The sequence below is a fragment of the Suricata suricatta genome, chromosome 7, assembly GCF_006229205.1.
Source record: "Suricata suricatta isolate VVHF042 chromosome 7, meerkat_22Aug2017_6uvM2_HiC, whole genome shotgun sequence".
Lineage (NCBI taxonomy): Eukaryota > Metazoa > Chordata > Mammalia > Carnivora > Herpestidae > Suricata > Suricata suricatta.
This window is the reverse complement of record NC_043706.1, coordinates 115,147,429-115,160,375: the sequence shown is the minus strand read 5'-3', so window position 1 is coordinate 115,160,375 and position 12,947 is coordinate 115,147,429. Positions and strand designations below refer to the sequence as shown.

General features: G+C 36.2%; 1 long non-coding RNA gene across 1 annotated transcript; it reads left to right on the top strand.

The window, feature by feature from the left end:
- Nucleotides 1-8,482: 8,482 nt before the first annotated feature.
- LOC115295158 lies at nt 8,483-12,667 on the top strand. Its single transcript, XR_003910358.1, has 3 exons — nt 8,483-8,499; nt 11,843-12,012; nt 12,464-12,667. It is a non-coding gene; the product is annotated as an uncharacterized LOC115295158 (long non-coding RNA).
- The last annotated feature ends 280 nt before the right edge of the window (nt 12,668-12,947 follow it).

Below are 12,947 nucleotides of genomic sequence, written 5' to 3'. Positions count from 1 at the left end.
CTGACTCACTTTCATCCTCAGTAGGCTTTAAGTGTGATCTAGCTGTCCTCTTTGACAACCACCACCATCTCATTTCCCGTTTTCTGTTCTTACCCTAGAAGGCAAGATAGTCTCTTTGGCATCATCTCTACAAAAACTACCCAGTGCCTTTCAACTAATAATAACCAGAAATAATCAGAGATTACCTAAAGCCTGCAAATAGGAAAGTTACTTCAATATTAGATATTTGTTAGGGGGCATCTCCCAAGGATATGTGAGGTCATTTCTTGCTGCCAGTGTAGTCTCCACAGTATTTTGTAAATTTTGATGGACCTTTATGGAATCTCACCATATGGCCACAGAGTCATCAAAGGTCATCTCCAAGGTGTCGAGAAACCAGTAACAATGCCTTTCCAGGTGAGTTAATGCTACTGTTTGCTTTCTTTAAGACACTGAGGAGATCAGTATATTGGGAAACCAACACAGAAGTATCCATACATCTGAGGTTTTAAGCCCAATTCACAAAATCACTGATATACTACCCTGAAGCAACTTACAGTGTGATTTTTAGTGACTAAGTCTTTTTTTGGTGCTGCTGAGCAGGAAATAGACTTAGAAGAGTGTCTATCTGGGTTAAGATATCATACCAGAGTGTAAAAGAGCATAAGATTTTTAAGACTTGTCCTCAATGTTAAGTACTGGTTTCCATGTCCATTCTCTCAGCCCAATTTTTAGAAGTATTAGTAATATTTGTTTCAGTTCATTAACATGCACCTGACTCTCTTGTTTACTGTCATTCCAATTTGGAAGTAAGCTATATTTGGCTTTATCTTAGTTGAATTCTGATAAAAGCACATGGCTTGTAGCAATAGGTAGATTAAGGGAAAACTAGACTGTAAATATGAGGGATTTTCAGAAACTCAGTTCTAAAACTTTTGTTCAGGTTCAGGCCCTAAATTTATTTCTCTGCCACTCAGCTGATCTTCCTCAAGTATGTTGTTCTTTTACTTTTTCTGGCTCTCACCCCTAATTTTTGCTTTCTTAGATGAAGTGGAAACTTCCTTCTGTGATCCCCCGTGCCCCAACCAGAGATTCTAAGCCAATGTCTGGATCCAGCCCGGGCCTGGTTATCACAAAGCTTGCTGCCCTCATTCACACTGTTTCTCTTTCTGACCACATCTAACTGATGCCTACTGTTATTACTAGTCTTGGTGGGCATTCCAATATGTTCTCATCTCTAGATGGAAAGCCATCAAGATGACACAATTATATCATCTCACGACATATTCTAAATCTAATAAATATTCACTTCTCAAATTCTCAGTTTTATAAACTTTGCCTTGACTCTTCATGCTAATCAAATTCAAATGCCATCCAGGAGGGTGGTCTTCTGAAATTTATAATAATTTTATAATACCAAAATATCTCAAGCAGACAATGAAGAAAAATCACTATAATTTCCTAGAAGGGAGAAACAGAGCTTTTCCATTAGGGTTTTATCATAGCATTTCTGAAAATGTTTGATTATGGATAAAAATTGTGTCTTAACATTCTGGAAAGCAGGAAGGACATGACAAACTTTTTGTTCAATTTGGTGGCATTGGAGATACATGCCACACTTTCATTAATTTTGTCTCTGATGAATATTCCAGTATAATACTACCATTTTAGATCCTGAGCTTGCTTTTATATGGGTAAAAATGTGTAAAACACCATGTAGGTATCAAATACCGTTATTACTAAAGCAAATATAATGAGACTTGTTTTTCAGGGACAAGGGTAGTGAACAAAACATATTGTAAAGTCAGATCTGCTTGTCACTTTTGGACGTTAATTATGTTAGTAATTAGAGTTAATTATGTTAATTCTATCTTTGAGCTTGCTTATTTGGGGGAATACAGAGATACATAGGCTTCAGTATTAGATTTATGTAGAGATTAATAACAGAATAATTTTGGTTGGGTTTTGCATTTTCATACCTGTTATCAGCTGTGATCTACTGGCCAGAAAAATAAAACAAAACTAATTAAATTCACTTGTCCACTCTGCCAGGGCTGAGTCTTTCTGTGTTGGGAGGAAAAGGTGAGGAATAGAAGATGGAAGAGAAAAAAGTAGATTTAATTTCTTCAAGGGAGAGTTAAATTCAAACACAGCTAAGCAGATGAATTGTTGAATTAGTTGCCAATTTTGACCTCTTTATAATATGTGCTCATGGTCATTCCAAATGGAAAATTATGTGTGCCATTGCTCCAAGTTAGGGCACACTTCTGTAATTAGTTTGTTATTCCTCTTTTGATGCATTTTGTGTGTGTGAGCCTGTTTTTCCTCCTCAGAAGACCTACATATAAATATTTAGGGGGAAGTATTTGTGGAAAAAGGAAGAGGATTTATGTGTTGAATAAAAATGTAGAGGCTAAAGGATTTTAATGTCGTAGAAATCCATTGGAGTTATTCAGTTATGTTTTGTAGGGGTTCTTAAAGTTTCAGCTTTGTATCCAAAAAGATAGAATGAATATCAAAGAAATATATGAGTTGAAATCCTGAATAGAAGTATGGTGCTCTTAGGAAAACTTCTGTGGCGAATGATCTGCCATAAGATAATTCATCATCAGTCATGTCTTTCCTAGCAGGAACACTTTTAGTGGCTGTTTCAATATTATTTAAAGTGCATTTGTTTATAACACAAAATATTAAAGAGGGAGCTTTTTGGGTGCATATTGTCCATATCATGCATTCATAAGTCTATGTCCAGGCAGGTCAGTGCTTAAACACCACTGACTCCTGGTTCTGGTGGCAGAAAACCCGATCAGAGCACTGACTGCTGACTCAAGTCTCGATATAGATTTTACAAGAGAAAGAACAAGCAGAGCAGAATAGTGTTCATAATCTCTCAGGCGGAAACCCAGGGGCACCTCCTAATATCTGGCAACAGAGAATTATGATTATCACCTGCCAGTGATGTCCAGGAATTATATCATAGTCAGATGTTTCAAGGATATGTTGGACTGATACAATATTTACACAATAAATTTTAATTGGAAGTCAACCAAATAATTATGAGGTCCTCCCTGCTTATAAGATGCTGAGTGGGTGGCTGGGACTGCAAAATTAAATATATAAGAATCCACTTCCAAAAGATACCATATTTTGGTTAAGGAATCAATGGAAAAGATTTCAAGAAGTGTTCTATGGTTTCCATAAAACAAAAATCAGGGTTGAAAAAAAGAACTGGGAAAACAGGGATTTCTAATGCACTCATTGCTAGTTCTCTTTAAAGAAAGGCTCCCTTAGTTCTCAGGCCGCCTGAGAGGGCGCTCAGTCGGTTGAGTGTCCGACTTTGCTCAGGTCATGATCTCACAGTTTGTAGGTTCAAGTCCCGTGTCGGGCTCTGTGCTAACAGCTAGCTCAGAGCCTGGAGCCTGCTTCAGATTCTGTGTGTCCCTTTCTCTCTGCCCCTCCTCTGCTCATGATTTGTCTCTCTCTGTCTCTCAAAAATAAATAAACATTAAAAATAATTAAAAATAATAAAACAAAGAAAGGCTCCATTTCTCCATGCTAATCGCTGAAGCCTCCTCTGCTGGGTCTGTCTTCTCTTTGTGGTCTTGCCTGCACAATCTGGCGGCAGTCTGACCTCTGTGAAGTCTTGAATCATTGTCAGGTGTGCCTAGCTCCCCTTCAGAAGTGATGCTGAAGCTCCGTGGTTTTGCACGCTCCACAGCCAGTCACCGTTCCAGCCCAGCCCCAGCCCCAGCCCGAGATTCTCCATACAGACAAGACCAGTGTCCTCAGCCTGCCCGCCCACACGGGACAGTAAACGGGACAGCTGGTCCATCTCCCACACTCAGTGTGCATCAACTGGTTACCAGATGGAAGGATGAGTGTGGCGCCCTCTAAATCTTACAGAATTCCATCTCCAGATTTAATTAACCTCATGTCTTCCTGAGTTTCCTAAATTTCTACAATGGGTTATTTAATATTTTGCTGAGTTTCCTAAATTTCTACAATGGGTTATTTAATATTTTGCTTTTTGTTTTTGTTTAAGAATCCACACACTGTAAGATGACTTTTCATTTCATGAGAACAGATGATTATCCATTTAAGAGTGGATGCGAAAAGGTTTTGACAGTAAAGGCTCTAGACTCTAAGTTTACAGTGCCTGATGGCCCTGAAGCCAAATTATTTACTACAAAGACCATTTTCCTTCAGACTTTGAATAGAAATGCTGTTGCCTTGACCCTTTGGCTATGTCAGTTCCTAGGTTTCCTTGTGCGGTTCATGTTATGTGTTCTCAAGCTAGCTCTGTCGTGCAATTTACCACACTGGGTCTCAGCTTGGCTCATGGTTGGAGTGCAGTGTGTCTGAGGGCAGACATAGACATGGATTATGCTTATAACCAGGCATCATCTGCTATGTGAATAAGGCTGCGTACAGAAAAATTGAAAGAACCAGTTTTGGCTTACTTATTATGTAATGCCATCCCTTTTTTCATGTTTTAAATGTGCCAACAACTTATAGCACATAATGACAATGCATGGTGGTTTTCTGGCAGCCTTACTTAGGAGGATCCTCTAGCTTTTTCAGTATATCAGCCAGAACAGAAAGTTTCTTCTTTCTTTCCAGAAACTGGATAGTGACAAATCATTCCCTATACACAAAAGACTGGATTTTATTCCATTTCCCCCACATTGTATTTTTGTTTCTATATTAATTCAAAGTTTTCTGAGTAAGATCACACTTTCTTAAATTATGAGGTTGAAAGCCAACCAATTTCTATGCTTATCTTTTAAAAATATTGCTTGAGTCCAACATAATTTTCCTTTAAAACTTCCAGTCTATCCTTTAGTGCACAAACAAGGTATATTTTAGGGACTTTGAACTCTGACAGAATTTTATGGTGAATAACATTGGCCACGTACTGCTGAAATGAATATTTTTCCCATTGGTACATTATGTAATAACCTACAATCTCAGAGTGAACATCTGTACTATGGAAACACCATATGTAGAATTTTGAGGTCAAGTTATGTTAAATCTGTGTTCTCCAAAGTCATAGTCTCTTCTATAATAAATGACATACAAATGTCAACTTTATTATGTACCTCACAACTACACATTTATTATTATTTTGACCCTATGCTAGGATTTCTTTATGACAATGCCATTATTTTAAGGGTATGATATATCCAGTAAGCTGAGAGTCAAAGAGCAATGGTTTCTTTTGTTTTCTCTTTTTCACCATTTTGTGGTCAATTATTTCCGTCCTTCTGCTAGCGTTGGGCTTGATTTGCTCTTCTTTTTCTATTCTCTTAACATGTAAAATTAGATTATTGATTTGAGATCTTTATTACTTTTTTGATATAGGCCTTTACAGCTATCCATTTCTTTCTCATCACTGCTTTTGCTGCATCACGTAAGTTTAGTATGTTTTTGTTTTTATCATCATCTCAAAGCATTTTCTGATTTCCCTTGTGATTTTTTTCTGAGACCCATTAATTGCTTAGAAGTGTGTTGTTTGATTTCCACGATTGTGAATTTTCAGATTTCCTTGTGTTATTGTTTTCCAGTTTCATTCCATTGTAGTCAGAGAAGATACATACTTTGTGTGGTTTAAATCTTAATAAATTTATTGGCACTTGTATTGTGGCCTAACATATGGTCCAATATGAAGACTGTTCCACGTGTCCTTGCAAAGAATGCATGTTATACTGTGGTGAGTGGTATGTGTTGTGGATGTTTGCTAAAATAAAATATTGATTTTTGATAAAGGCACAAAAACAATTCAGTGGAGGGGGAGAAATATCTTCAATAAATAGTACTGGTAAATTGGATATTCATATGCAAAAACAAACAAGAAGAACTTCTATTGACATCTGGTACAACATACAAAAATGAACTCAAAATGGATCACACACATAAATGTAAAACCCAAAGCTATAAACTTATACAAAAAAAGTAGATGAAAATGTTTGTGACCTTGGCATAGGCAAAGCTTTCTTAGAAATGACATCAAAAGCATGATTTTATAAAAAGACAAATTGATAAATTGAACTTCATAAAAATTAAAAATGTTGATTCTTGAAAAAAAAAGCCTGGGAGAAAAATACTAGGAGAAAAATATTTGAAAATTATATCTGATAAATGGTTTGCATCCAGAATATCTAAGAAACTCTAAAAATATAATAGGAAAGCTAAAAAACTCAATGGAAAAAATGTTCAAAATATTTGAGTAGATACTTTGTCAAAGAAGATACATAGGTAGAAAATAAGTACATAAAACTATGCTCCCTATCAGTAGTCACCAGGGAAAAAAATATATTTAAACCACATGAATAACAGTACACACCTCTTATAATTGCTAAAATCAAAAAGTCTGATCATGTCAATTGTTGATGAGGATACAGAGGGACTGGAACTTTCATACACTATTGAGGCAAATATAAAACGGTACAATCACTTTGGAAAACTATTTGACAGTCTTTTAAAAGTTAAAGATGACCTAAATCGTATTATGTAGTTATTACATTTGTAGGCATTTACTCAAGACATGGAAAGCATATGTCCTCACAAAGACATATGCATCAATATCCATAGCTTTATTCATAACATCCCCAAATTAGAAAGCACCCATATGTTCATTAATAGACAATGGATAAACAAATTGTAATATGGCCATGTAATGGAATACTACTCAGCAATAAAAAGGAATAAATCATTGGTACATACAACATTGACATATCTCAAAATAATTACACTGAATGAAGGAAGCCATACAAAATGAATACATTCTATCCAATTTTATTCATGTGAAATTCTAGAAAATATTAATCTATTGTGACAGAAAGAAGATCACTGGTTCATTGGTCTCCCAGGTGTGGTTGTGAAAAAGAAGAAAGAACCATAATAAAAGAGCCCAAGGAAATTTTGGGAGTAATGGATATGTTCATTACCTTCATTGTGCTTAAGGATATATCTAATTTCCATGCAAAAAAATGGTTTATTGTATGTCAATAAAACCTCAATAAAGATGTTTAAAAAATAATAACACAAATGGGATCATGTCACATTCCTGGTTAAAATTCTTTGGAGTCCACAGAGCCTAAGTTGGAAGCCAATCCTCTGACATGACATACAGTGTTTAAGCTATGGGCTCCTATAATTCCTCTACTGACAACTTGTTTTCCTTCCATTCAAAAACTTGAAGTTCCCCCAAGAGCCATATTTTTTTGAAGTTCCTCATTAGGCAAACACAGTTTTCGTCTTAGTTTAAAGCCTCAATCTCTCTTACATGTCAAGTGGACATCTGCTTATCTTTTTGAGATTCAGTTCAACTAATCTCTGTCATGTTTTTTCCCCAATTCACGTAAGGATTTAGGCCCTGCCTCATCTGTAATCTCATAGCAACCTATTCAAGCTATGATGATTATACTCTAAATGGGTTGAAGTTATGTTCTTTCAGCCTCTTTTCCATTAGATTATAAGCTTTTGGGGGACTCTGTTTTATTCTACTGTCTCTTCAGGAAGTAGCAGAATTCAACGAATTTTTGTTAAATAAATGTATGATTTCAAGACCAATAAGGTAAAAACATAAATTGCTTATATAAAATGCTGGCTCACAAGAGTCAACTATTGTTACTGCTCTAAGTATGTCCTGAGAGTAAAAATCATCCCAGGAATCATTGAAGCATCTCTCGTAAAGAGGAAAAACAGGCTTACCTCATACTTTCCATCAATAAATTATAACACAGGCTCTACCATCTAGATTTGTATCTCTCTTTGAGCCCAGTGAGATGATGTTTATACATCTCAAGTATCCTAGTTCTCACATTATTGAAGTTAAAATAAAGTTATTTGACGATAATGTTGCCAGTGTTTTGAAGTGGAAAAAAATCTATAAAACTGTTAATAAGAAATAAAACTAACCTAAAAGAACCTCTTTCTAGCAGTAACAGTCTAATTAAATTTTAATTCATTTTGTCATATTTTCTTTAGGTAATCTTAAAACAACACAGTGCTTTAAAAATATTTCCTGCTTCCTGGTTTTTCCACTTTGATTTTGTGTAATGGTTGCTCTTTCTTAATTAAAAAGGCTGCTGGAGGATAAAGAAGTGGTAACACAATCAGGCCAAACTTTTTCAAATTTCCTTCTTTATTGCTTTCTACCTTAATGAAAACATTCTCACACTAAGCCATGGCAATGTAAAGAACAACATGGCATTGCGTTTAGCATTATGGCATAAATAAAAGAAAAAAATGTTGCTCTCCAAGGAATCAGAAAGCAAGATAAGTCTATAATTTTAATGTTTTGAGTTGGCACCAAAATATCATGTTTACAATTAAATTTGCTCTTAATTGCATTGTAATTATTTTCATCTATTGAATCAGGCACACAAATCAGCTTCTCTTCAATCAAGCTCGAAAGGCCAGATGACTGGTGACTGGGAACATTCAGAAGGGACAAACTTATAAACCTAGCTTCAGAAGAGAGACTCCTAATCCAATTGATTATGCCTCAGAGAGTCTGTGAGTTCCTTTTCCATAGCTGAGCAATTCTTGTCTGCTCAGCTTTAAATAACTATGAACTCCAGACTGGTGGAACTATTCCAATCTGTGGACAGTGTGATTAATTCGGAGAGCTTTGGCATGGTAACAAAGTCAAGTGTTTCTCACTGTGAGAAATTCTCAACTTATTTCATGGAGAAGATTGAATGGATTTGGAAGTACGCTTCTGTGGGAATAGCATGAGGGAGGGACACCTGGTAAGAGACGGACTGGAAAAGCACTGTCTTTGCTGGTGGTTTCTTATAAGAGCTTCATCAAGAGCTTTGAGCTCTTATGGAAATGTAGTCAAGTCATGAAGGACAAAGCCTCGAAGTTTGTTATGTTTAGAAGAGGTGATCTTATTAATCAAGCATCAGTGGCGACACATTATTCACTCTACAGTGGCCATGCAGGGTCTGCTGGACATACAGAGTGGAGGCAGAAAGACACAGGTTTCTGGGCTGAGGACTGTTTTTCAAGGTGCGATTCTAGGACCATCTACAGCAGAGCTGCCTTATGTGTTTATCAATATCCTGGGCAACATCCAGGTTATAGAATGAGCAGTTTGGGTGGTTTGGCCCAGAAATGTATAGTTCAACCTTCTTCCCAGAAATGTTGGTGTGTCTTAAAGCGTGAGAGCCACTACTCTTGAGCTTCCTTTCAATGAAATAATAAAATGAATTAACAGGCTCCTATGATGTATGGCATAATTTGGTTTATGTAATGGGAAAGTTGGAAAGTGTGATTTAGATTTTTAAAAGGGAAAAACTATGCCTGGAAAATAGAATCAGAAAATACCTAAGAAAGGAATGTTTGAGAGGGACTTCCTGGGGGAGTATGTAGTTTTGGAAGACCCATGTTCTAGATGAAGGGAAAACATGAATGGAAGTAGAGTATGTTAATGAAATACTAAATTTTTGTTAGTAACTTCCACATGATAACCCCTGGAGAGTTTTTAAAAATGCTGGTGCTCAGGCCTACCCCTCAAAATTCTTGTTTCCCTTGTTTCTTGCAGGGATTTCACATCCATTTTTTTAAATTATTAAATTGTATTATTGTTATTTAAAGTATTTTTAATAAAGGAAAATAAAGATGAGCTATTTGGCAAAGGGGAAAGAATGGATTTGATGAGCAAAAGAATAATGACTTTTCAAACTTTTTTAAGTTTTATTTATTCATTTTGAGAGAGAGAGAGAGAGAGAGAGAGAGAGCGAGCACATGAATAGGGGAGGGCAGAGAGAAGGAGAGAGAGAATCCCAAGCAGGCTCTGTGCTGTCAGAGTAGAGCCTGAATTGGGACTTGAACTCATGAACCATGGGATCATGACCTCAGCTGAAATCAAATGTAGGACACTCAACAAACTGAACCACCCAGACACCCCAGAATGATGGGTTTGAACTGGAAAGGTGATTAGAATGTTTAGGTAGCTAGTTCTAGCACGTTGTAGGAAATAAAAGTTGGAGTTTTGGAAAGAAGCTAGAGGTTAACATGGAAGGGGATTTTTAAAGCTTTGAGTTTAGAGGAGGAGAGAGATGCAATTAGGATTTAGGGAAGCAAGAGTAGTAATGCACATGGGATTGCTTAGAGTTACAGCAGAAGGACCACGGCATAGTTACCAAAGGGAAGGGAGGGAAGAATTTAGGGAGAATTCAGGTGATCATATTTGTGAACAGCCACAGTACTAATTCTCAATGGTAGCTTCACATTAGTATCACCTGGTGTGTGGTCACTTGGTGGGTGTGAGACCCACCAACTATAGCAGAGCTGAGAAGGATGGACCTAAGGGAAAGTCCTCAGAATTTGGTGATTAGGAGATTATGGGAGATCATTGCGAGAATAGTTCCAACCTAATATTTGGGGCTGAAAGCCAAATTGCAGAGGAGTTAAAGAATGAGATGCAGTGAGCAAGAAAGTCTGGTGAGACCATACTGCCTTAGAAAAACATTCTGAAACTAAACCAAGCTATTTTCTTTACAATTCCTCAAAACTAATTTGAGAGAAGATAGCTATATTTGGAAAATAGCACTGAAATAAATCAATGAACCAGTCCATGATTCTCTAGGTTTCTGTGACCCTAATTATCACATGGGTGCCCTACAGGTACAGCAAGAAAAGATGATGTGTCAATTTGGGGAATGCCTTTGGATGAAAATGGTCGATGCAAATGATTCCAACATGTCCTCCAGGGTTATTACCCACTTTCTTCCTTCTGCAGAAAGTCTTTTTTTTTTCCTTTTTCTTTTCTCACTCTATTGCCTTGTTGCTCTATGACACAGGAAGGTGAAGTGATTGAGTAAGCTGGAGAATCTAAGAGCAAGAAGTAATTTAACTAGAAATATTTCCTACCACTAATTTTGTCCTTGTTGGAATCAGATCATTTTTATCTCAAGGAAATTTTTATTTTGATGGAAAAAGAGAATGACATTAAAATTTGCCTTCATTTTCTGGCAAGTATTTGCATAAGATGTAAACTTGAGGGTTGGTGCCCATGTATTTCTGTGTACTGGGGTTATATCAACATTTTTCTTCTTTTGTTTTGTCCTTTTATGCTTAGAGTTAGAACCCAAACAAGTCAGAAAAATAATGATCTTTGAATTTAAGTCAAAGTATTATTTCATTACCTATGAAAGCTTCATGACTCTTGTTGTGCCTAGTATTTAATGATCATAAATTCTGAATTTACATCAACCTGCTTCTCCCAGTTTGTCCCGATAGTTTTTCTTTTTTTTCTCCACCTTCTTTTTTAACTTGCTTCTTTATCCCGCTCAAACACCACATTTATATGTCTTTTAATCTCAACAGTTACTTCTGTTTTGATAGTCAGTGATGAGTATTTGAAGTAGTGGGATTAAGAAGACACATAAAAATACAACTATCTTTTTTTAGGAATCCTAAAAAACTAGTGCCTGCATCATTTTAAATCCCCACCAACAGTGTACAAGGGTTCTAATTTCTTCACATACTCTCCAACACTTCTTTTTCTTACTTTTTATAATAGTCATACTAACAGGTGTGAAGTCATACCTCACTGTGAGTTTGATTTGTATTTTTCTGATGATGAGTGATGTTGAGCATCATTTCATATACCTGTTGGCCATTTGTGTGTCTTTTTTTGAGAAATGTCTATGCAAGTGTTTTGGCCTATTTTTTAATCAGGCTATTTGTCAAAAAATTAAAACTAGAACTACCATGTGATCTAGCAATCTCACTTCTGGGTATGTATCCAAAATAATTGAAACCAAGATCTTGGAGAGATATCCTGTATTCACTGTGGCATTATTTATAAAGGCTGAGATAGGAAAATAATCTAAGTATCCATTGACAGATGAATGGATAAAGAAAACATGGTATATACTTACAACGGCATATCATTCAGTCTTACCAAAGAAGCAAATCTTGCCACATGTGCGACCATGAATGAACCTGGAGGACATTATGCTACGTGAAGCAACCCAGTGACAGAAGGTCAAATACTGCATGACTCCATTAAATGAGGTATCTAAAATGGTCAAACTCATAAAAACAGAGAGTAAACATTTGTCAGGGGCAGGGGGAGGGGAAAGTAGAGAGCTTTTGTTCAATAGGCATAAGGTTTCAGTTACACAAGGTAAATAAGTTCTAGGGATGTACTGTAAAACACTGTACCTATAAATAATATTGTATTGTGCATTTAGACATTTTAAGGGTTGATCTCCTGTTAAGTGTTCTTACCACAATCACAACAACAGAAACCTCAACAGAATGAGGAAAATAGCAACATGGTCTTATTCAAAACTATCATTTTAACTTCCAATTTTATTCTAAACTCATGAAAAACTTGCTGTAGAAATAGCCAATATCTCTTTCCAAAACAATATTTGTGGCCTTTACGGCCACCCAGTGGTGCTAGGGATGAGGGCACACTCTAGTTTGATTCTCTGTCTTATGACTTCTCTCCCCATTGTAGGTGAGAAAGCACCGATCCTTGAAATTATGGGGAACCAGCCAAAGTATGAAGTGGATACACAGAAGATAAAACTGATAAAATATTCATGTTTCTTCTGGAATTGCTTCAGTCACATGAGTAAACAAGTACCCTTTACTTTTTAGGCCAGGCTGAGTTGAAATTATATTATTTGCAACCAAACCATTCTTCTAAAATAGAACAAAAATCAACAGATTAAGAGTCCTGAGACCAAGTACAGTGGGTATCACATACTGCACATTCAGGAAATATTGGTTGAATGAATAGACTGACAAAGTTTCCATTATCTCCCTATGAAAACATGGGCAAATCACTTTATTTTAAGGTCTCTGATTATAAAATGTTGATAAACATTTTCTCAGATCACTTCCCTCTAGAAATAACAATAATTTCTATGATGGCATAAGTAAATATGAGCTATTACTATTAACATCAATTTCATATTTGAAGGAGTATTTCTTTGCAG